This window comes from Zalophus californianus, chromosome 7, assembly GCF_009762305.2.
Source record: "Zalophus californianus isolate mZalCal1 chromosome 7, mZalCal1.pri.v2, whole genome shotgun sequence".
NCBI classification, from domain to species: Eukaryota; Metazoa; Chordata; class Mammalia; order Carnivora; family Otariidae; genus Zalophus; species Zalophus californianus.
The window spans coordinates 118,228,211-118,254,342 of NC_045601.1; the positions used below are offsets into that span (position 1 = coordinate 118,228,211).

Genomic DNA, 26,132 nt, shown 5'->3' on the forward strand with positions numbered 1-26,132 from the left:
TCACCCTTTGGTCACATAGTAGGATTGAGCTTCCCTATCCACTTGCACTGGCCAATGAAATATGAGTTTAAGTGACATGTATCATTTCTAGATGGAAGCTTTATGGGTCAATGCAGTCCTCACCATGCTCTTTTCTGCCGGTATGGCAACATTTGAGGTGGTGGCTGCTCCATCAGCTTACATTCCTGAGTGACACCAAAGGCAGAGCCTCTGCTGACCCTCACAGGATATGTATGTAATATGAGCAAAAACCAAGTCTTTGTTTTAATCTATTACATTACCACTGCCGTAGGAAAAAAGCAAATACCACCCAAAATTTAGGGGCTTAAAAAAATGATTTATTCTTTCTCATGCAGGTGGTTCTTCTGCTGCTCTTGTCTGGGCTCACTCACACAGCTGCAGTCAGCTAAGGGCTGAGTTCAGCAGGAGAGTCAGACACTGGGAGCTCTCTGTCCCATGGTCTTTCATCCCTAGCCTTGCATGGCATAAGCAGTCTCAGGAAAGCATGCTAAGAGATCCAAAGCAAAGCTGCACAGCCTCTTGAGGCCTGTCTTTAGAAGTCACATAACGTCACTTCCACCCTGTCGTATTGGTGACAGCAAATCAAAGGGCCTGCCCAGATTTAAGGGTGGGGGAAACCTTACCTCACGATGGGAGGAACGCAAAGTCATATTGCAAAGAGGCATACACACTAGAATAGGAGCGATTTATGGCCATATTTTGCAAACCACTATGGCAACCAAGATTTGGGAGTTGTTTGTCATCAGAACATAATGAATCCTCACCTGGCTGAATATGTAAGCCATTGAATTTTGAGCACCTTCTTTAAGCCTCTGCTAGGAACTGAATCGTGTCACCCCAAAATTCATATGCTGAAGCCCTACCCCAAATGTGACTATGTTTGAAGATGATAAGGCCTATTAAGAAGTAATTAAGGTTAAATGAGGTCATAAGGATGGGGCATTGATCCAATAGGCTTTTTTTTTTTAAGATTTTTATTTATTTATTCATGAGAGACAGAGAGAGAGAGAGGCAGAGGAAGAAGCAGGCTCCCAAGGAACAGGGAGCCCGATGCGGGACTCAATCCCAGGACCCTAGGATCATGACCTGAGCCGAAGGCAGACACTCAACCATCTGAGCCACCCAGATGCCCAGACTGTCTTTATAAGAAGAGACAGCAGAGCACCCTCTCTCTCTCTTTCTCCCTCCCTGACACACCTCCCTCCCATCCCCATGCATCATGGAGGAAAGGCCAGGTGAGGATGACTGTCTGTAAGTCGGGAAGAGAGTCCTCACCAGACACCAACCATGCTGGCACCCTGGTCTCAGGCTTCCAGCCTCCAGAGCTGGGAGCTAAGACATTTCTGTTGTTTAAGCTGCCCAGTCTAGGGCATTTTGTTATGGCAGCCCAAGCAGACTAATATATCCGCTCAACTCATATGTAATAGCTGCCTTTAAAAAGGGGGATGCCTTTCTTTCATGAGTTTCTCCCAGCATTTGTTGAGTTAAAAAACTTAGCAGTGTGTCAGAATCCATTCTCCTCTCTTCCTTAAGTATTAGAGCTTACAAGTTTTCCACCGGGCCCATGGGGTATGCTCTTAAAGAAAGGGGTGTGCTCCTCAATTTTTTTTCTCCCCTTCCCACTGGCTGGAGTGCAGACATACTGGTGGAAGCCAAAGCAGTCGCCCTAGACCACAAGATGGAAGTCACATGTTGATGATGACAAAGCAACAAAGTCAAAGAAGCACTGCTCCCCAATCCTGCAGGGCTATCGTAACTGCCCTGGACCGTTTATGCTCAGCCATTTAAGCCACTGTTATTTTAGCCCAAGTTTTAGCAGCCAAACATGTATCTAACTAAGACACTTAGCCAGAAATCAATATGGGAGCCAAAGGCAACCCCCACAGACATGTGCTTATCGGGGTCTAATCTAAGCTGCTATAATAAAGACAACCCAAAACGCAGTGCTTTAAGTAAGGTAGAAGTTTGCATCTTTCTCAGGTAAGACCGTCAGTGTAAGCAGACAGGGCTGATGTGGCAAGGGTGGCCCTGGCTGGCAGGGCACAGCTGCTCATCAGTATCACTCAGGATCCCAGGCTCCTTCCATCTCGTGGCTCTGCCATGCCATTGAGGATTGTCCTTGTCTGCATGGTCGAAAGAAGTCTCCATCAGGTCTGCATTCCAGTCCCAAGGAAGTGGAATGAAAGGAAAAATAGGGGACAAGTAATGACATGGAAATTCACCCAACTCTTGCACTCATATCCTGTTGGCAAAAAGTTGGTTATATGAGAGGCTGGGAAATGTGGTCTCAAGTTTGCCTACCATGTGCACAGCCAGAACTCTAATACTATATTAGAAGAGAATGGATTTTGGGAGATGACAGTGGGAAACTGCTCATGGAAAAGCTACATTGCATAGTGACAAATCAAGGTGAACAAAGTCACTGGATTTGGGTCCCTGTTCTAGTTCTCCATGAGGCCCAGTCCAGTGTAGAAGGACCATGACCCTAGAGGCTCTGGGCCTGAAGACACCAGATCTTTATTGCCCTCTTTTGGCTCCCAAGTAGATTTTCAGTAGACCCCCATTTGGTGAAGGTGACCTTGGCTAGTCTATTTTTGGCATCATTATAAAGCCTGGCAAATGCAACATACGTTTTCACTCCAGACGGAAGGAAGGAGGTAAATAATGCTTAAAATGATAGCCCTTCTACTCCTGCCAGTGTCTTCCCTCTGATCAAAATTTCTTCTCATCAGGCAAGATGGCGGAGGAGTAGGAGACCTAGATTTCATCTGGTCTCAGGAATTCAGCTGAATAGGGATGAAACCATTCTGAACACCTACGAACTCAACAGGAGATCGAGGAGGAGAGTAGCAACAACTCTCTGAACAGAGAAGCGACCACTTACTGGAAGGTAGGACGTGCGGAGAAGTGAATCCGAGGCGATATTCGGGAGGATAGACGGCGGGGGAGGGGGCCTCCGTCGGCCGCTTCTGGCAAGTGATAGAGCCGCGGAGCACAAAATCGGACCTTTTAGAAGTGGGCTCCGCTGAGGGACGTCGCTCCAGTGGCTAAGCGGGGGGTGGAACCCTCGCGGGACAGTGTGGTCTCAGGACCCTTGGGGTCACAGAAAGACCGGGGGTGCCTGAGTGCGGCAGAGCTCCCAGGTATCGGAGCGAGGAAGCCGGCTGCAGAGACAGAGCCAAGGTGCGGGCTCTCAGCTCGGGGTTGCCATAAACCGTGATCCGTGGCCCAGTCGGGCCACTGCTCCTCCAGCAGGGACCCAACAAGCGGTAGAGCCGGGGATACTCCCCTTTCTCCCCCAGGAGGAGCGGCACAGGAACGCACCGCAGGGATCTGCTGGGTTTGGAGACTCCACACGGGGTCGGGTGCCAGAGATACAAATGCTCGGTCACAGGCCGGGTGAGCACGGAGTGCGGCCGGAGACCAGGGAGACAGGAGTGACTGCTTTTCTCTGGGGGCACACTGAGGAGCGGGGCCCTGAGTTCGCAGCTCCTCCGGGTGGAGACTGGGAGGCCACCATTTTCGCCCTTGTCCTCTAAAGCTGTACCGAGAGCTTACAGGGAACAAAAGCTCCTGAAAGCAAACCCGAGCAGCTTGCTTAGCCCACACCGACAAGGGCGGGGAAATTCAGCCTCCGGCAAAGACATTTGGAAACCACGGCAACAGGCCCCTCCCCCAGAAGATCAGCATGAACAGCCAGCAAGCCAAGACCAAGTTTACCAATCAAGGAGAACGGGAGAACTCCAGCGCTAGGGGAATACTGCACATAGAATTCATGGCTTTTTTTTTTTACCATGATTCATTAGTTCATCAAAGTTAATTTTTTTAACTGTTTTTTTTTATTTTTCTTTTTCCCTTTTTCAACCAACATCTTATCAATCCCTTTTTTAAAAAAAACATTTTTTATTTTTCATTTTTAGAGTCATATGTTATCACTTCATAGTAGTTACCCTTATTTTGGGCATATATATATAAGTTGTTCTCTCTTTAAAATTTTGAGATACAGTTTCTTCTAACAGATCAAAATATACCCTAAATCACTAGTGTATGGCTCTGTTCTAGTCTCCTGCCTGATCACATTCTCTCCCTTTTTTCTTTTTTTTTTTAAATCTTCTTTCTTTTTTCAAACAACATATCTTATCAATCCTTTTATAAAATCTTTTATAATTTTCATCTTTACAATCATCTTCCATCCCTTCATTGTATCAACCCTTATTTTGTACATATATGTCTTTCTTCCTTTCAAATTTTAGGAGGCACTTTTTTCTAACAGACCAAAATACGCCCAAAATCTAGTGTGTGGCACTGATCTATGCACTAGCCTGATCATATTTGATCATATTCTCCTTTTTTTGTATTGTTCTGTTTTTGTTTTTATCTTTTTATTTTTCTCTTTCTGTTTTCTTTCCTTCCCTTTCTTTTCCCCTGGTTTCAGGTCTTTTCTGATTTGTATACAGTATATTTGCTGGGGACATTGTTAACCTGCTAGCATTTTGTTCTCTCATTCATCTAGTCTCCTCTGGACAAAATGACAAGACGAAAAACATCACCTCAGAAAAAGAACAAGAGGTAGTACCGTCAGCCAGGGACCTACTCAATACGGACATTAGTACGATGTCGGACCTAGAGTTCAGAATCATGACTTTAAAGATAATAGCTGGGCTTGAAGAAAGCATGGAAGTTATTAGAGAAACCCTTTCTGGAGAAATAAAAGAACTAAAATCTAACCAAGTCGAAATCAAAAAGGCTATTGATGAGGTGCAATCAAAAATGGGGGCACTAACTACTAGGATAAATGAGGCAGAAGAGAGAATCAGCGATATAGAAGACCAAATGATGGAAAATAAAGAGGCTGAGAAAAAGAGAGATAAACAACTACAGGATCACGAGGGCAGAACTCGAGAGATAAGTGATACGATAAGACGAAACAACATTAGAATAATTGGGATCCCAGAAGAAGAAGAAAGAGAGAGGGGGGCAGAAGGTATATTGGAGCAAATAATAGCAGAGAACTTCCCTAATGTGAAGAAGGAAACAGGCATCAAAATCCAGGAGGCACAGAGAACCCCTCTCAAAATCAATAATAATAGGTCAACACCCCGACATCTAATAGTAAAACTTGCGAGTCTCAGAGACAAAGAGAAAATCCTGAAAGCAGCTCGGGAGAAGAGATATGTAACCTACAATGGTAGAAACATTAGATTGGCAACAGACCTATCCACAGAGACGTGGCAGGCCACAAAGGACTGGCAAGATATCTTCAGAGCACTAAATGAAAAAAATATGCAGCCAAGAATACTATATCCAGCTAGGCTGTCATTGAAAATAGAAGGAGAGATAAAAAGCTTCCAGGACAAACAAAAACTAAAGGAATTTGCAAACACGAAACCAGCCCTACAAGAAATATTGAAAGGGGTCCTCTAAGCAAAGAGAGACCCTAAAAGCAGCATAGATCAGAAAGGAACACAGACAATATACAGTAACAGTCATCTTACAGGCAATACAATAGCACTAAATTCATACCTTTCAATAGTTCCCCTGAATGTAAATGGGCTCAATGCCCCAATCAAAAGACACAGGCTATCAGATTGGATTAAAAAACAAGACCCATCAATATGCTGTCTGCAAGAGACTCATTTTAGACCCAAAGTCACCCCCAGATTGAAAGTGAGGGGGTGGAAAACCATTTACCATGCTAATGGACACCAAAAGAAAGCTGGGGTGGCAATCCTTATATCAGACAAATTAGATTTTAAAACAAGGACTGTAATAAGAGAGGAGGAAGGACACTATATCCTACTTAAAGGGTCTATCCAACACGAAGATCTAACAATTGTAAATATCTATGCCCCTAACATGGGAGCAGCCAATTATATAAGGCAATTAATAACAAAAGCAAAGAAACACATTGACAACAATACAATAATAGTGGGGGACTTTAACACCCCCCTGACTGAAATGGACAGATCATCTAAGCAAAAGATCAACAAGAAAATAAAGACTTTAAATGACACACTGGACCAAATGGACTTCACAGACATATTCAGAACATTCCATCCCAAAGCAATGGAATACACATTCTTCTCTAGTGCCCATGGAACATTCTCCAGAATTGATCACATCCTAGGTCACAAATCAGGTCTCCACCGGTACCAAAAGATTGGGATTATTCCATGCATATTTTCAGACCACAATGCTTTGAAACTAGAACTCAACTACAAGAGGAAAGTTGGAAAGAACTCAAATACATGGAGGCTAAAGAGCATCCTACTAAAGAATGAATGGGTCAACCAGGAAATTAAAGAAGAATTAAAAAAATTCATGGAAACCAATGAAAATGAAAACACAACTGTTCAAAATCTTTGGGATACAGCAAAGGCAGTCCTGAGAGAAAAGTATATAGCAATACAAGCCTTTTTCAAGAAACAAGAAAGGTCTCAAATACACAACCTAACCCTACACCTAAAGGAGCTGGAGAAAGAACAGCAAATAAAGCCTAAACCCAGCAGGAGAAGAGAAATAATAAAGATCAGAGCAGAAATCAATGAACTAGAAACCAAAAGAACAGTAGAACAGATCAACGAAACTAGGAGCTGGTTCTTTGAAAGAATTAACAAGATTGATAAACCCCTGGCCAGATTTATCAAAAAGAAAAGAGAAATGACCCAAATCAACAAAATCATGAATGAAAGAGGAGAGATCACAACCAACACCAAAGAAATACAAACAATTATAAGAACATATTATGAGCAACTCTATGCCAGCAAATTAGATAACCTGGAAGAAATGGGTGCATTCCTAGAGATGTATCAACTACCAAAATTGAACCAGGAAGAAATAGAAAACCTGAACAGACCTATAGCCACTAAGGAAATTGAAGCAGTCATCAAAAATCTCCCAAGAAACAAAAGCCCAGGGCCAGATGGCTTCCCAGGGGAATTCTATCAGACATTTAAAGAAGAATTAATACCTATTCTCCTGAAACTGTTCCAAAAAATAGAAATGGAAGGAAAACTTCCAAACTCATTTTATGAGGCCAGCATTACCTTGATCCCAAAACCAGACAAAGACCCCTTCAAAAAGGAGAATTACAGACCAATATGCTTGGTGAACATGGATGCAAAAATTCTCACCAAAATACTAGCCAATAGGATCCAACAGTACATTAAAAGGATTATTCACCACGACCAAGTGGGATTTATCCCTGGGCTGCAAGGATGGTTCAACATCCGCAAATCAACGTGATACAATACATTAACAAAAGAAAGAACAAGAATCATATGATCCTCTCAATAGATGCAGAAAAAGCATTTGACAAAGTACAGCATCCTTTCTTGATCAAAACTCTTCAGAGTATAGGGATAGAGGGTACATACCTCAATATCATAAAAGCCATCTACGAAAAACCTACAGCAAATATCATTCTCAATGGGGAAAAGCTGAGAGCTTTTCCCCTAAGGTCAGGAACGCGGCAGGGATGTCCACTATCACCACTGCTATTCAACATAGTATTAGAAGTCCTAGCCACAGCAATCAGACAACAAAAAGAAATCAAAGGCATCCAAATCGGCAAAGAGGAAGTCAAACTCTCACTCTTTGCAGATGATATGATACTGTATGTGGAAAACCCAAAAGACTCCACCCCAAAACTGCTAGAACTCATACAGGAATTCAGTAAAGTAGCAGGGTATAAAATCAATGCACAGAAATCAGTGGCATTCCTATACACCAACAGCAAGACAGAAGAGAGACAAATCAAGGAGTCGATCCCATTTACAATTGCACCCAAAACCATAAGATACCTAGGAATAAATTTAACCAAAGAGGCAAAGGATCTGTACTCAGAAAACTATAAAATACTCATGGAAGAAATTGGAGAAGACACAAAGAAATGGAAAAACGTTACATGCTCATGGATTGGGAGAACCAACATTGTGAAGATGTCAATGCTATCTAGAGCAATCTACACATTCAATGCAATCCCCATCAAAATACCATCCACTTTTTTCAAAGAAATGGAACAAATAATCCTAAAATTTGTATGGAACCAGAAGAGACCCCGAATAGCCAGAGGAATGCAGAAAAAGAAAAGCAAAGCTGGCGGCATCACAATTCCAGACTTCCAGCTCTATTACAAAGCTGTCATCATCAAGACAGTATGGTACTGCCACAAAAACAGACACATCGATCAATGGAACAGAATCGAGAGCCCAGAAATGGACCCTCAACTCTATGGTCAACTTATCTTTGACAAAGCAGGAAAGAATGTCCAATGGCAAAAAGACAGTCTCTTCAACAAATGGTGTTGGGAAAATTGGACAGCCACATGCAGAAGAATGAAACTGGACCATTTCCTTACACCACACACAAAAATAGACTCCAAATGGTTGAAAGACCTAAACGTGAGACAGGAGTCCATCAAAATCCTAAAGGAGAACACAGACAACAACCTCTTCGATCAGCTGCTGCAACTTCTTCCTAGAAACATCGCCAAAGGCAAGGGAAGCAAGGGCAAAAATGAACTATTGGGATTTCATCAAGATTAAAAGCTTTTGCACAGCAAAAGAAACAGTCCACAAAACCAAAAGACAACTGACAGAATGGGAGAAAATATTTGCAAATGACATATCAGATAAAGGGCTAGTATCCAAAATCTATAAAGAACTTATCAAACTCAACACCCAAAGAACAAATAATCCATTCAAGAAATGGGCAGAAGACATGAACAGACATTTTTCCAAAGAAGACATCCAAATAGCCAACAGACACATGAAAAAGTGCTCAACATCGCTCAGCATCAGGGAAATCCAAATCAAAACCTCAGTGAGATACCACCTCACACCAGTCAGAATGGCTAAAATTAACAAGTCAGGAAATGACAGATGTTTGCGGGGATGTGGAGAAAGGGGAACCCTCCTACACTGTTGGTGGGAATGCAAGCTGGTGCAACCACTCTGGAAAACAGTATGGAGGTTCCTCAAACAGTTGGAAATAGAGCTACCATACGATCCAGCAATTGCACTACTGGGTATTTACCACAAAGATACAAATGTAGGGATCCGAAGGGGTACGTGCACCCCAATGTTTATAGCAGCAATGTCCACAATAGCCAAACTGTGGAAAGAGCCAAGATGTCCATCGACAGATGAATGGATAAAGAAGAGGTGGTATATATACACAATGGAATATTATGCAGGCATCAAAAGGAATGAGATCTTGCCATTTGCAACGACGTGGATGGAACTGGAGGGTGTTATGCTGAGTGAAATAAGTCAATCAGAGAAAGACATGTATCATATGGCCTCACTGATATGAGGAATTCTTAATCTCAGGAAACAAACTGAGGGTTGCTGGAGTGGGGGTGGGATGGGAGGGATGGGGTGGCTGGGTGATAGACATTGGGGAGGGTATGTGCTATGGTGAGCGCTGTGAATTGTGCAAGACTGTTGAATCACAGATCTGTACTTCTGAAACAAATAATGCAACATATTGTTAAGAAAAAAGAAAAAGAAGATAGCAGGAGGGGAAGAATGAAGGGGAGTAAGTCAGAGGGGGAGATGAACCATGAGAGACGATGGACTCTGAAAAACAAACTGAGGGTTCTAGAGGGGAGGAGGGTGGGGGGATGGGTTAGCCTGGTGATGGGTTAGCCTGGTGATGGGTATTAAAGAGGGCATGTTCTGCGTGGAGCACAGGGTGTTATGCACAAACAATGAATCATGGAACACTACATCAAAAGCTAATGATGTAATGTATGGTGATTAACATAACAATAAAAATTTTTTAAAAAATGCAATGAAACTAGGAAAGAAAATTTCTCATCAATTCAAGGTTTCTAACACATACTTCCAGAGGACCAATTCTTTTTCTTTTTTTTAAGATTTTATTTATTCATTTGACAGAGAGGGAGAGCACAAGCAGGGGAGTGGCAGGCAGAGGGAGAAGCAGACTCCCTGCTGAGCAGGGAGCCTGACATGGGGCTCAATCCCAGGACCTTGGGCTCATGACCTGAGCCAAAGGCAGATGCTTAACTGACTGAGCCACCCAGGCGCCCCGCCAGAGGACCAATTGTAAAGAGAAGAAAGCAACACCGCATACTCTGCAACTCATACCCTATGCACAGGTTAAAAAAAAAGAAATGGTGATGTAATGGCCTCTCAGAATGTCTTACTACTCCCATGGGGACCTCAGCTCCTTGAAAATTTCATATGATGGGCACCTGGGTGGCTCCCAACTGTAACCTTGAGAAACCTTTACATAAATCACCCTTAGAGCCTTGGGAAAGGGTTATGCACAGTCCCTAGCCCCTCCCCCATCCCAGGCTCCTCCAGGCCCCTGAACCCCAGAGGCCAACTTGCAGGCCTAGACTCTGGGTCAGGACATTGAACCTCCTCTTCTCACCCATCCATTGTACAAACAATTCCTGAGAATTAAGAAAGACATCAAGGGCAGAGTGGCAACCTCCCAGGAAATAGAAGGCCTATCCTTGACCTCTTATAAGGAGCCATATATCCTTCATATGGAAACTCAGTCCCTGGAAATAGCCAAGTCTGGGATACAGCAGTGTGTCCATCTCTCCACAACACAGCCCCACCTCACCTCTATCCATCCCATGCCTCCAAGGTCTCCCAGTCCTGGGTGGCCAGCGATGCATGTCATCCTCCCCTCTCCCACTTCTTGCCACCTATGGGGAGGCTGCCCTGTGTAGCCCAGGTGAGAGGGTGGTGACCATAACTCTGACTCATGTACTCAGGGGTCAGCTGGAGAAGGGCAAGGGGAGGGATGGTTTCAGGCCATACTTTCTCTCACCACCTCCATCCCCCAGATCTGGACTGATTTTTGGTGGGAAGGGGGACCTAACCGTCCCTCGTCTGCCCTTTCCCTCAAAATGCGTCTCAGGGGTGTCTGGCTAGCTCAGTTGGTAGAGCATGTGACTCTTGATCTCGGGGTTGTGAGTTTGAGTACCACGTTGGGTGTAGAGATTACTTTAAAAAAATTTTTTTTAATAAAAAAATGCCTCTCTAATGTTTTCCTCCATATCCTGGGGAGTGTGTGTGTTGTGGGGGCAGCAGGGGAGGAGGGGGGAATGATTCATCTCCTTTCCTCTTCTGGATCCTAGCTCCCTCCCACCAAAAGGGCAGTGCTGGGCTTCAAAGAAGGGCAGTCTCCTGCCCCCACCTCTTAATGTTCCAAGGGGCAGGGAGAGAACTTTCCAGTGTAGAAGAGACATGCATTCATGCCTTCCTTTTCTACCAGACTCAAATGAAAGTCATACTCCAGCAGAACTCCTTATGTCCCCATGTCTGGCCCCAGCCCCAGTGTGGTAGAAGGAATTTAGGCTTTGACTGAAGACAGCCTGGAACCTCAGGTTTGGCTTGACAAATTTATTAGCTCTTTCACAACCTTACTCATCCTGTTTTGTCATCTGTCACACATGGAGCCAACAACAAAATCCACTCCCCTTAAGGCTACCTGTGAGAACTAAATTAAGACTATCAAAATGAAAAGTTCTTTTCCCTTACAGGTATAGAAGGGTGGTGTACAAAGATATTCACTGCAGCATTCATTGTTACCAAGAGCAAACATCTGGAAATAACCCATGTCCATTAGCAGAGGAATAACGCTCAGCATCTTGTAGTTTGGACAGTGGGATGCTATGTAGCCTCTGAAAGCTTAAGGCTTATGTATGTATGGAGTGCAATGTCTCAAGATATTATTCATAAGATATACTTTTTAATTAAGCAAACATTCAAAACCATGTGTGTGGTCTGTTGCCATTTATGCAGAAAAGTGGGGGCAAAGAGGATGTAGCTACATCTGCTCCTTGTATGCGTACAATTTCTCTAGGAAAGTATACAAAAAACTGGATGAGAGAGTTGTCTTTGGGGAGAACTAGAGGCTAGAAATTGGGGTGTGGGGCAAGGAGAGAGATGTACTCTTCTCAAAATCCCATTTCTCTTTGCAGTCTTGTTGGGTATATGTGGTACATATTCAAACAAATGGAGGAAAACATAAGGAGTCAAAGGAGAAAGCTCTGGAACCAGGCAGGAAGACTCTAGCAGAGGATCTCTGGGGGAGTCAGCACCTCTTCTGCATCCTCGGTGTTTACCCCCAGTAGAAGTCCTGTAAAAGCCATTTTACAGGAAAAGGTGGCTTGAATATCTGCCTAAATGTTCCAATACACCAAAAGAGTCACCCTGCTATATTACTAACAGGAGATCCTCATGCAGTCTCTCCACAGACTATTTAAGTTTTGTTTTATAAAACTTCAAACATACGCAAAAGTAGAGAGAACAGTATAACAAAGCTCCCTGCACCTCACCCAGCCTCAACAATCATCAATATGTGGACAATACCGCTTCATCTCAGACCCACCCACTCCTTCTGGGATTAACTTTTAAACAAATCCAAGACATTATGTTACATTTCACCTGTTAATATACATAAGTATGTATCTTTACAAGATAAATACTCCTTTTTGAGAACACAATCATAATACAATTATCCCACTTTTTTAAAAAATCAGCAATATCAAACCTATTTTTTAAAAATTATTTTAGGGGTGCCTGGGTGGCTCTGTCGGTTGAGTGCCTGCCTTCGGCTTGGGTCATGATCCTGGGGTCCTGGGTTCGAGCCCCACATCAGGGCTCCCTGCTCAGCAGGGAGTCTGCTTCTCCTTCTCCCTCTGCCCCCCCCACCCCCGCTCGTGCTCTCTCTCACTCTGCCCTCTTTCTGTATCAAATTAGCAAGTAAAATCTTTAAATAAAATAAAATTAAAAATTGTTTTATTGTGGTAAAAGATACATAACATAAAATTTACCATCTCTGGTGTTTTTAAGTGGACAGTTCAGTGGTATTAAATACATCCGTACAGTATTGTGACATCATCAACCAAAAAGAGTGGGAACAGGGTTATAAGAGAGCAGTCTTTTTATGATATTGAAGTTAAGCTGGTATAAATTCAAATTAGTGTTATAACTTTAAGATATTAAAAGTAATCCCCAGGGCGCCTGGGTGGCTCAGTCATTAAGCATCTGCCTTCAGCTCAGGTCATGATCCCAGGGTCCTGGGATCGAGCCCCGCATTGGGCTCCCTGCTTGGTGGGAAGCCTGCTTCTCCCTCTTCCACTCCCCCTGCTTGTGTTCCCTCTCTCGCTGTCTCTCTCTCTCTCTCTCTGTCAAATAAATAAATAAAATCTTTAAAAAATAAAATAAAATAAAAGTAATCCCCATAGTAACCACAAAGAAAATAGTTATAGAATTTATACAAAAGGAAATGAGAAAGGAACTTAAAATGTTTCACTACCAAAAAGTCAACTAAACAAACACAAAAGAATATAGTAATGCAAGAAATGAAGGACAAATAAAGTTATAAGGCGTTATAGAAAAGAAAGAGCAAAATGATAGGAGTAAGTCCCTCCTAATCAGTAATTACTTTAAATGTAAATGGATTAAACTCTCCAATCAAAATACAGAGATAGGCAAGACTGGATTAAAAAAATACAGGATCTAACTATATGCTGTCTGTAAGAGTTTCACTTGAGATCCAAAGACCTCAAATAGATTGAAAGTGAAAAGATGGAAAAGGATACTCCATGCAAATGGTAGCTAAAAGAAAGCAGGGGTAGGTATACCAGTATCAGACAAGATAGACTTTAAATTTAAAAAGTTTACTCATGATCCTGAGGTCCTGGGATCGAGCCCTGCATCGGGCTCCCTGCTCGGTGGGAAGCCTGCTTTTCCCTCTCCCACTCCCGTTGCTTGTGTTCCCTCTCTCGCTGTGTCTCTCTCTCTGTCAAATAAATAAATAAATTCTTTAAAAAAGGGGGGGGGCGCCTGGGTGGCTCAGTCGTTAAGCGTCTGCCTTCGGCTCAGGTCATGATCCTGGGGTCCTGGGATCGAGCCCCACATCGGGCTCCCTGCTCGGCAGGAAGCCTGCTTCTCCCTCTCCCACTCCCCCTGCTTGTGTTCCCTCTCTCGCTGTGTGTCTCTCTCTGTCAAATAAATAAATAAAATCTTTAAAAAAAAATAAAAATAAATAAATTTAAAAAGTTTACAAGAGACAAAGAGGGACATTATATATTAATACAAGGTTCAATGCAGCAAGGACATATAACAATTACAATGTTTTCACACCTAATTACAGACCATCAAAATATATGAAGCAAAAAGGGTCAGAATTGAAGGGAGAAATAGACAGGTCTTACAATCAGAGTTGGAGATGTCAATACCCCATTCTTAACAATAAACAGAATAACCAGGGGCACCTGGGTGGCTCAGTCAGTTGAGCGTTCCAACTCTAGATCTCAGCTCAGGTCTTGATCTCAGGGTCATGAGTTTGAGCCCCGCATTGGGCTCCACACTGGGTATAGAGCCTACTTGAAAAAACAAACAAACAAAACAATGAACAGATCAACTAGACAAAAAGTAAGTGAGGACACAGAGGACTCAAACAACACAATAAGCCAACTAGATCTAACAGACGTGTACAGAACACTACCCGACAGCAACAGCACACGCATCCTTCTCCAGTGCCCATGGGACATTTTCCAGGGTATACCAGGTGTTAGGCCATAAATTATGTCTCAATAGATTTCAAAGATAGATATCATATACAGTATCTTCCCCAAGTACAACAGGATGAAGTTAGAAACCAACAACAACAGTAAAACTGGAAAACTCATAAATTTGTGGAAATTAAACAACACACTTTTAAACAATCAGTGGATCAAAGAAGAAACCACAAGGGAAATTAGAAAATACTTAAAGACAGATGAAAATGAAGACACAACATACCAAAACTTACGGGAGGCAGCAAAAGCAGTATTAAGAGGGAAATGTATAACTATAAACACTTACATTAAAAAACAAGAAAGTTCTCAAATCAATAACCTACCTTTACAACTTAAGTAACTAGAAAAAGAACAAACTAAACCTAAAACTAGCAAAAGGAAGTAATGAAGGTCAGAGCAGAGATAAACAAAATAGAAATTAGAAAAACAGTAAAGAAAATCAATGAAACCAAAAGTTGTTTCTTTGAAGAGATCAACAAAATTGACAACCTTTTAGTTGGCTGGACTAAGAAAAAAGAGAAGACACAAATTACTAGAATCGGAAATGAAACTGGGGACATTAATTCCAGAAATAAAAAGGATTGTAAGTGAGTATTGTGAGCAATTGTATGCCAGCAAATTGGAAAACCTAGATGAAATGGTCAAATCTATTTTTAATAACATGTGACACTTCACCTTTGACACACCCACTGGCATTATCTTTTTTAATTGAGATATAACACACATATAGTGCATTAATCTTAAGTGTACAACACATTGACTTTTTTTAAAGAATTTATTTCTGGGACGCCTGGGTGGCTCAGTCGGTTAAGCATCTGCCTTCAGCTCAAGTCGTGATCTCAGTGTCCTGGGATCGAGCCCCGTGTTGAGCCCCAAGTTGGGCTCCCTGCTCAGTAGGAGGTCTGCTTTTCCCTCTCTCTCTCTCTGACAAATAAGTGGATAGAATCTTAAAAAAAAAAAAAGGTAAACTATAAAAAACTTTAACCCCCTTTGACCATTAAATGACTAAGATCAAACAAGCAAATAAAAAGACTAGACAAGACAAAAAGATCCTGCCACACAATAGGCTCTCTCAAAAATATCAAATGAATAAATTATAAAGCTCAAGGAACATAATTATCAAATCATCTTGCAAGTTACACCTACCATTGAAATTAATAAATGAGCCATTTATACATTAGACTTTCATGAGTGTTATTGGCATGAGTCAGTCCTTTGGAGCCCAGTCATATCTGCATTTTTAAAATCCCATTTCTGAGATAGACCTTTTTGAAAAATGACCAGACGAAGGTAAAGCCACCCCGTCAGAGCCACCCATTATGCTTTGCTCTGGGACATGCTACCATCTTTCTATAAATTACCACAAAACCTACCTCATAATGTTGCTGTACTAAAAAGAGTAAGGTACATAAATTAGCACCTAGCACAGCAACTGACAGAAAGCAGTAATTTAAGAAACCTTAGGCCCCCTGTAGCAGCCACTTTCTGTGCCCTGTATCTTCTCTGCCCCTCTCTGATTTCAGCTATGGCTGAGGTGGACAGTTCTTTGGAGCTCAGACTCAGCTTGTGCTAAATCATCCCAACCTGGGCCTTTTCCAGAGCCTCGGTGCCCATTGGTGGCTAAATGCACCTGCCTCCTGTCCTTCTGGTGGGCAATTTCTGGAGATGTTCTGTTTCCCTCCTCAGAAAGTTGCAGTGGAATCAAAGTCCCATCGCGCACAACAGTAACATCGCTGTCCTCCTAAATTGGCTTTTCCTTCTTCACGATATCACACTGCCTCACTTCTGCATTCTTGAATCACCTAAATTAACTGCCTAAACCTACATCTCCGCTTCTGCTTTTAGGGACATGCAAATTAAGACTGTCCCTTTCCCACTCTCCTCTCCCATAATCCATTGCTCTTCTTTCATGGGTTTTCCCCAGCCAATACGCCAGCCAAACCTGGACTGTAACAGGAACATGGAGAATTATAATCCATTGATTTACTGGTCTCTGCCCATTCCTGGGGCACAAACCGCTCAAGGGCAGGGACCCTGTGCCGTGCTTGGGATCCGCAGTGTCCAGTGGAAGAGAGAGATGGAAGCAGGTAGGCACTTCACCAAGCTGTGGAAGTCATGGAGGCCGTTCTCTAGTTTTCCTATTTTCTGCCTTCTTCCGGGCACATGGTAGGACTGAATTTCTCAGCACTCTTGAAGTTAAGCATAGCCACATGGCTAAACAGACTGGGCAGGAGAGTCTGCCCTACTCAGGAGCCAGGTTGGTGGCTTGTAAGGCAATTAGTTATATGGTATCTGAGGCAGGGAAGTGATATGATTTCTTCTTTTGTTTTGTTTTGTTTTTTAAGATTTTATTTATTTATTTGACAGAGAGACAACGAGAGAGGGAACACAAGCAGAGGAAGTGGGAGAGGGAGAAGCAGGCTTCCCGCCGAGTAGGGAGCCCCATGCAGGTCTCGATCCCGGGACCCTGGAACCATGACCTGAGCCGAAGGCAGACTCTTAACCGACTGAGCCACCCAGGCGCCCCAGAAGTGATATGATATCATCAGCATTTCAAAAAATATTATTCTGGAAACTATGGAAGGTGAATTGGAAGACCAGTTAGGAGACATTTCTAATCCTTGTAAGAGACCAGGGGCTACACGGAAGCAGAGCAGTGGGGAAGGAGAGCCAGGACAAGTGTTGAGGGGTAGACCTCGGAGGCCCCTCTGTGCTCTCTGTTGGGCTCTCACCACATCCAGGCTGCCCCCATCTCAGCGCTTACCCCAGCATACTCTGGCTACGTAGTTATTAACTGTAGTCTTCTTGGAGGTAGGAATTTTTTTTTCTTTCATTTTTGTTTTTGTTTTTGTTTTTACAAATTAACATTTTATTATTCAATTTAAAAGGCAGTGAAATAGGGGCGCTGGATGGCTCAGTCGTTAAGCGTCTGCCTTCTGCTCAGGTCATGATGCCAGGATCCTGGGGTCGAGCCCCGCATCGGGCTCCCTGCTCGGTGGGAAGCCTGCTTCTCCCTCTCCCACTCCCCCTGCTTGTGTTCCCTCTCTCGCTGTGTCTCTCTCTGTCAAGTAAATAAAATCTTTAAGAAAAAATTAAATTAAATTTTTTTAAAAAGGCAGTGAAATATTAGAGAGGTTTTAGCTTCCTGGGAAACCAATAAGAAAAGTAAAATGTGTCCAATAAATAGGTATGGGTTTTTAGCTTTTAAAGAGATAGGTTTCTTTTTCAAGGGTTATATTTGACAGGACAATTTTCTGTATTAAAATGATTGTTCCGGGGCGCCTGGGTGGCTTAGTCAGTCAAGCGTCTGACTGTTGGTTTCCGCTTAGGTCATGATCTCGGGGTTGTCGGATCAAGCCCCACGTCAGGCTCTGTGCTCAAGGCAGAGACTGCTTCAGGTTCTCTCTCCCTCTCCCTCTCACCCACGCTCTCTCTCTCTCAAATAAATAAATCTTAAAAAAAAACAAAAACCTGAAACTCTATACCCATTAAACACTAACTCCTTGTTCCCCACTCCCCCAGCCCTGGTAACCACCATTCTGCTTTCTGTCTCCATGATTTTGACTGCTCTAAGTATCTCATATAAATGGAATCATACAGTTCTTGTCCTTTTGTGTCTGGCTTATTTCCCTTAGCACAAGGTCCTCGAGTTTCATCCATGTTGTACCATGTGTCAGAATTTCCAACCTTTTTAAGGCTGAGTAATATTCTATTGTATGTGCACCCACATTTTGCTCATCCATTCCTCTGTTGATGGGCATTTGTACTGTTTTCATGTTTTAGCTACTGTGAGTAATGTTGCTGTGAATATGGGTATACAAGTATCTCTTTGAGACCCTGCTTTCAATTCTTTTGGATGTATACCCAGAAGTGGAGTTTCTGAATCACGTGGTAATTCTATTTTTAATTTTTTGAGGAACCACCATGGTGTTTTCAGTACCATTTAGTATTCCCATCAACAAGGGTTTCAGTTTCTCCACACCCTCAGCAAATGGGTCTTACTCTCCTTTGAACTACCTGCACTTTCAGCATTGGCACATTGTAGGAACTCATATATTTATTAAATGGATGGGTAAGGGATTTGGTGGCTAAGTATATATGAGGAATGAAGGACAAAGAGAAGTCCGTATCGAATCCCAAGTTTTTAGCTTGGGTGATGGGATGGATGGTGGCACCTATATGGAGAAACAGGTTTGGGGAGAAAGAGAACAGATTCTATCCAGGACATATTGTGTTTTAAGTACCTTTAGAACATTCAGGAGAAGATGGATATTCTAGACCCGAAACAGGAGGCAGGTCTGGTGGGAGACAGAAACATGGGAATCTATATCAGTCATGGTTCTCCAGAAAAGCAGAAACATAAATACAAAAAGATTGGGGTGCCTCGGTGGCTCAGTTGGCTAAGCTTCTGCCTTCAGCACAGGTCATAATCCCAGGGTCCTGGGATCGAGCCCTGCATCGGGCTCCCTGCTCAGCAGGAAGTCTGCTTCTCCCTCTCCCCTTCCCCACTCCACCCCGCCCCCCCCACCCGCTCATGCTCACTCTCTCTCACTCTCACTCTTGCTCTCTCTCAAATAAAAAAAATAAAATCTTTAAAAATAAATACATACAAAGAGAGTTATTTTAAGGAATTGGCTCATGCAGTTATGGGAGCTGCCAAGTCCAAAATCCGTAGGGCAGGCCAGCAGGCTGGAAACTCAGGGAAGAGTAGATGTTGTGGTCTTGAGTTCGAATTTGTAGATCAGGCTGGCAGGCTGGAAACTGAAGCAAGATTTCTATGTGATAGTCTTGAGTTTCTCTGGGAAACTTCAGTTTTTGCTCCTGGGGCCTTCAACTGATTAGATGAGGCCCCCCCACATTATCAAGGAAAACCTCCTTTACTTAGAGTCAACTGAGTGTAGATGTTAATCATATCTACAAAACACCTTCACAGAAACATCCAGAGTAGTGTTTGACTAAAGGACTGGGTACTATAGCCCACCCAGTTGACACATAAAACTAACCATCAGAGTCTCCCAGGTGGTAATCCACCTCTTAAGCGCACAAGCTATGGCCCGGGAGGAACAAGGAGAATAAAAGCCAAGGACACCAACAGTTAAGAGGTGGACAAAGGAAGAGAGCAAGGGGTTGCAGAGGAGCCTGAGGTTGTAGAAGAAAGGGAAGCTGGAAGAAAGAGGTGTCACAGAAACCAGGGGAAGACAGTGTACCAGACAAGCATAGTCAAATGCACCCCCGGCTACAGAAGGCTCAAGCGAGGTGAGAGCTGGGAGTCAGAAAGCCTAGGGTGACCCCTCACAAGCAGTGGTGGGGCCCCTGCTGGGGAGTGTAAATTGGTACAACTACTTCAGAAGATACTTCAGCATCAGGCAGGGGAGTGGAACATGTGAAGATCCCATCGTCCAGCAGTTCCACTGGTAGGAATACAGCGGTACCCCTCTTTTCCGTGGCAGCATCCCCCCTTATCTGCAGCAGCATCTCCCCCTTATCCGCGGCAGCCCCCCCTTATCCGCGGCAGTTAACCCCCCTTATCCGAGGCAGCACCACTCCCCCTTATCCGCAGCAGTAGCCCCCCATCCGCGGCAGCATCCCCCCTTATCCGCGGCAGTTAACCCCCTTATCCAAGGCAGCACCACCCCCCTTATCCCTAGTTTCACTTTCCACAGCTGCTGTTACCCGCAGTCAACCTCGGTCTGAAAGCAGATGATCCTACTTCTGACGGATCGAGTGGATCAAGTCAACAGGAGCCTAATGCCAGTCATTCATCTCACTTTATCTCTCAGGCAGCCGCTTTATCATCTAACGTCCTTACAAGAAGAGTGAGTACAGTTCAATAAGACATTTGAGAGAGAGACTGCATTCATATCACTTTCATTACAGTATATTGTTATAATTGTTCTGTTGTATTATGTTACTCTTGTTAATCTTACTGTTTATAAATTCAACTTTATAAATTTATAAATTATAAATTCAAATTTATAAATTCAACTTTATCATAGGTATGTATGTGTTGAAAAAATAGTATCTATGGGGTTCGGGACCTCTGTAGTGTCAGACATCCACTGAAGGTCTCGGAATGTATCCCCCACGGATAAGGGGGGGCCTACTGTGTACTGATGCTTGCTACTCAAAGCGTGGTCCACAGACCAGCAGCGTGGGCATCACTGCGAGCTTGTAGAAATGCAGAACCTCAGGCGCCATCCAGACCTTCGACTCAGAATCTGCATTTGAACAAATCTCCAGATGATTCACATGCACAACAAAGCATGAGAAGCACTTCATCTTTGTTGCTCGTGTTTAAAAAAGTTTGTAAACTATGTAGGTATCCCTTGCACATTTTTTTTTAGATTTTTTTTTTATTTATTTGAGACAGAGAATGAGAGAGAGAGAGCACGAGAGGGGGGAGGGTCAGAGGGAGAAGCAGACTCCCCGCCGAGCAGGGAGCCTGACGTGGGACTTCATCCTGGGACTCCAGGATCATGACCTGAGCTGAAGGCAGCCGCCCAACCAACTGAGCCACCCAGGCGCCCACCCCTTGCACATTTTTATGTTACTATCTAAAATTTTCCTGAAATGTTTAAGTCATTGCAAGAAAATGCAATTTCCAGTGTGTTGTAAATACTGACCCTTTACCCTCTCTGATTCATTAAAAAGCCCATGACCACTCTCTTCTGTAACAATCAGAAATTTCACATGTTCCATTTCTTCTGAATTCATATTTCTCTTTTGACCTACCAAAACATTATCTTAATAAAATATGGCTTATGTTTGAAAGTCTTCTATTCTCTGCAATGAAAATATGTATATAGATAAAAATTGATTTTTAGGGGTGCCTGGCTGGCTCAGTGGGAAAAGCATACAAGTCTTGATCTCGAGGCTTGGGTTTGAGCCCCATATTGGGTGTAGAGCTTACTTAAAATAAATAAAATTTCTTTAAAAAACTGAATTTTTAGGAGCACCCAGGTGGCTCAGTCGGTTAAGCATCAGATTCTTGATCTCAGCTTAGGTCTTGATCTCAGGGTCATGAGTTTGTGCCCCATGTTGGGCTCCACGCTGGGCATGGAGCCTACTTTAAAAAAAAAAAAAAGGAAAATTTAAAATTTCCTGTGGCCTTACAGCACTAAGTTTCAAACTTTTCCTTCTGGATTAAGTAATTGTTATGATTATCATTAAAAATTAATTTGTTAAAACAACATGAATATATGATAAACTTTGCTAACTAATGATTAAGCATAAAAAATAAAATTAGAGGGGTGCCTGGGTGGCTCAGTTGGTTAAATGTCCGACTCTTGATTTCAGCTCTTGATTTCAGGGTCCTGAGATGGAGCCCTGGGTAGGGCTCTGCACTCAGCGGGGATTCTGCTTGAGATTCTCTCGTGCTCCTTCTTCCTCTGCCCCTCCCCCCACTCACACACACTCTCTCTTTCTAAAGTAAATAAATAAATCTTTAAATAAATAAATAAATAAAATTAGATTAGAAGTGCAATTCTAGGGGCACCTGGCTGGCTCAGTCAGTAAAGCATGCAACTCTTGATCTTGGGGTCATGAGTTCAAGCCCCACATTGGGTGTAGAGCTTACTCTAATTAATTAATTAATTAACAATTTAAAAAATAAGTTAGTAATACATAACATTTTTTTTAAAAAGAAGTACAATTCTAAATAAGATGGTTGGGCCACTTTCTTTTCAATTAGTTCATGTATTTATGAACTACATGAATGAACATTATGGCTAGAATTAGACAAGATTCAGCATGAATTCTATTCCTAGTTTTCATTTTTTTTTAAGATTTTATTTATTTATTGTCAGAGAAAGAGAGCACAAGCAAGGGGAGTGGCAGGCAGAGGGAGAAGCAGGCTCCCCGCCAAGCAAGGAACCCGACACGGGACCCAATCCCAGGACCCTGGGATCATGACCCAAGCCAAAGGCAGATGCCCAACCGACTGAGCCACCCAGGCATCCCCCTAGTTTTCATTTTTATAGATTTAAGAACTGAAAATTTTGCTCCCATAAATATGTAGATGTAAATGGAAGTTTTGTCATAGCAATGTCACTAAGTTCTTTGAAATCATATGATGTTATATACCAAAACACAGTGACTTACCATCAAAAATCAATCAGCTGGTCTCCTCAACAAATGGTGCTAGAAAACCAGATATCCACATGCAAAAGAAAGACGTCAAACCCCTATCTCACAATGTATACAAAAATTAACTCAAAATGGTTCAACAACCTAAATACAAGAGTTTAAGAACGGTTAGAAGTTCACAACCTTGGATTTGGTGATTTTTTTTAAGTTTATTTATTTTTTTTAGTAATCTACACACAATGTGGAGCTTGAACTCATGACCCTGAGATCAAGAGTTGCACACTCTTCTGATTGAGACTGCCAGGCACCCCTTGGTGATTGTTCCTTAGATATGGACACCAAAAGCACAAGCAACAAAAGGAAAAATAGTTGGACATCACCAAAATTTAACATATTTGTACTTCTAGGGGCGCCTGGGTGGCTCAGTCGTTAAGCATCTGCCTTCGGCTCAGGTCATGATCCCAGAGTCCTGGGATCGAGCCCCACATTGGGCTCCCTGTTCAGTGGGGAGTCTGCTTCTCCCTCTCCCTCTGCCTCCGCTTGTGTTCCCTCTCTCGCTGTGTCTCTCTCTGTCAAATAAATAAAATCTTAAAAAAATAAAATATTTGTACTTCTAAACACTTTATTACTATTTTTTTTTTTTTAGTAAGCTCTATACCCAACATGCAACTTGAACTCATCAAGAGTTGCACACTCTGCTGACTGAGCCAGCCAGGTGCCCCAATCTAAAGACATTTCATCAAGAAAGTAAACAAGACAACCTACAGAATGGGAGAAAATATTTGTAAATCGTGTATCTTATAAGAATCTAGTATCCACAATATATAAACAACACTTACAATTCAACAACAAAAAGGCAAACAATTAAATTTAAAAATGGTCAAAGGACTTGAATTGATATTTCTCAGAGAAGAAATACAAGTGACACCAACAACCACCTGAAAAAATACTCAACATTGTGAGTCATTAGGGAAATACAAATCAAAACCAAAATGAGCTACCATTTCATACCCACTGGGATGGCTTAAAATACATATATATATGGAAAATAAGTGATAGCTAAGATGTGGAGAAATTGGGATCCTCATACAATGTGCTGGTGGGAATACAGAATGGTTCAGCGGCCGTGGAAAACTGTTTGGTGGTTCCTCCAAAGTTAAATATGGAACTACTCAGAAATCCAACACCCCCAAAAAACTAGGTGCATACCCCCAAAAAACTAAAAACAGGTACTCAACAAATACATGGGCATAGCAGCACTATTCACAATTGCCAAAAGGTGGCAATGCCAAACATCCATCAACGGAGGAATGAACAAACCAGTTGTGGTATATCCATACACTGGAATATCAGTCGGCCATTGAAGGGAGGGAGTATCGATCCACGTTGCAGCATGCATGAACATGCATTACACCATGTGAAAGAAGCCGGATCCGGGGCCACATAGTGCATGATTCCATTTACACAAGATATCCAGAATAGATAGTTCCAGAGAAACAGGATACCTACTGGGGGTTGCTGAGAGCTGGAGGGAGGAAGGGAGCACTGTTTAGTGGGTATAGGTTTCTTCTGGGGTGATGAAAATGTTTTGGAACAAGATAGAGGTGGATAGAGGTGGTGGTTGCACAACATTGTGAATGCACTAAATGCCACTAAATTGTTCACTTCAAATGGTTAATTTTATGTTATATCGATTTCACCTCAATAATAAAAAGGATAAAATAATAAATCAGCTAACACTCAACTTTGTTGAAAGGACGGAGAAAGTAGCTGACTTGCAGAATGATGTCGCTAGGTCACTCACTTTCTCAGAACCAACACAGATTCTGGAACTGTCCCTTTGGTGCCCTGGTGTTTTGACCCTCTTGAATGCCCCTGGGGCCTAGTTTCTGTGGTAAGGGAGGGCTGGGCAAGGGGATGGGGCACGTGTTTTTCCTTCACAGGGGTCTCCTCAGGACCCTACGCCTTTTGGGAGAGTCAGATCTGAAAAGGGTTCCCTTACATCCATCCAGGTCCACCTACTCCTTGGACAGTCCTCCTGCACTACAGAGATATAGGTCCCTAGTTTGAAGCCTGCTGCCCGGAAAAGCTTACATGTCCCACTCAGAGAAGAGTAAAAGAGAGCTCACAGAAGCATTGTTATGATAACCACCAGTTTAAACAACACAAATGTGGGGCGCCTGGGTGGCTCAGTCAGTTGAGTGTCCGACTCTTGATTTCAGCTCAGGTCATGATCTCAGGATTGTGAGATTGAGCCCCGTATCAGGCTCCATGCTCAACAGGGAGTCTGCTGGAGATTCTCTCTCCCTCTCCCTCTGCCGCCCTCCCTGCTTGCTCTTGCTCTCTCTCTCTCTCAAATAAATAAATCTTTAAACAAAGCAAATGTCCATCAGCAGGACAAAGGATTAATTAATTGTGGTGTAAGCATGCAATAGAACGAAAGTGAATGAATTACAACTATACAACCCAACAAAATCAGAATGAGTTAAAAAGCCTGCTCCAGAAAAAAATACATAACATATGATTCCATCTATATGAAGATGGAAGCTAAACAGCATGCTATTTAGGAATACCTACAACATGCATAGATAGTGAAATTATGAAGACAAGAAATGGACATATATTTAAGAAATTCAGGGTAGAGGTCATCCTGCAGGAAGGGAGAGGGATGCAGTTAGTGTGGAGCCCACAGGACATCAAAGGTCCTGGGAATTTATTTCTTAAGCTGTGGTCAGGTGCCCAGGTATTCTATTTCATTTTTTTTAAATATTTTATTTATTTACTTGAGAGAGTGCATGAGCAAGAGAGCACAAGCAGGGGGAGCAGCAAAGGGAAAGGGAGAAGCAGGCTCCTGATGAGCACGGAGCCCGATGTGGGGCTCGATCCCAAGACCCTGAGATCATGACCTGAGCTGAAGGCAGATGCTTAACCAACTGCGCCACCCAGGTGCCCCTGTTTCATTTGTCTTTAACTATACATGCTCATTTTTTTTAAGATTTTATTTATTTATTTGAGAGAGAGAATGAGAGACAGAGAGCACATGAGAGGGGGGAGGGGCAGAGGGAGAAGCAGACTCCCCGCCGAGCAGGGAGCCCGATGCGGGACTCGATCCCGGGACTCCAAGATTATGACCTGAACCGAAGGCAGCCGCCCAACCAACTGAGCCACCCAGGCACCCTACATGCTCATTTTATACGTTCTTCTATGTGTATAATGTATTCACAATATATATTCTTAGGAGACAGGATGAGCACGAAGGCCTGGGGGACAGTCGGAATGCTGGCTGCACTGAGAAGGGTAAGGTAAGATGTGGTGGCAGCCAAGAGGGACCAGGCTGAAGAAGGATTTTTTCTTTTAAGGCAGCAAAGGCTTGTCTGGGTTTAAAATAAAGAGGCGCGTATAAAGCCCAGGAGGGCAAGGAACAAAGCAAGGTTAAGAATGGGATGTAGGGTGA

At 42.9% G+C, this 26,132-nt stretch overlaps 1 protein-coding gene across 1 annotated transcript in view; it reads right to left on the reverse strand.

Moving 5' to 3' along the window:
- Nucleotides 1-26,132, reverse strand: part of C2 (complement C2) — a 52,157-nt gene that overhangs the window by 17,445 nt on the left and 8,580 nt on the right. The gene's annotated exons all lie outside the window — the stretch shown is intronic.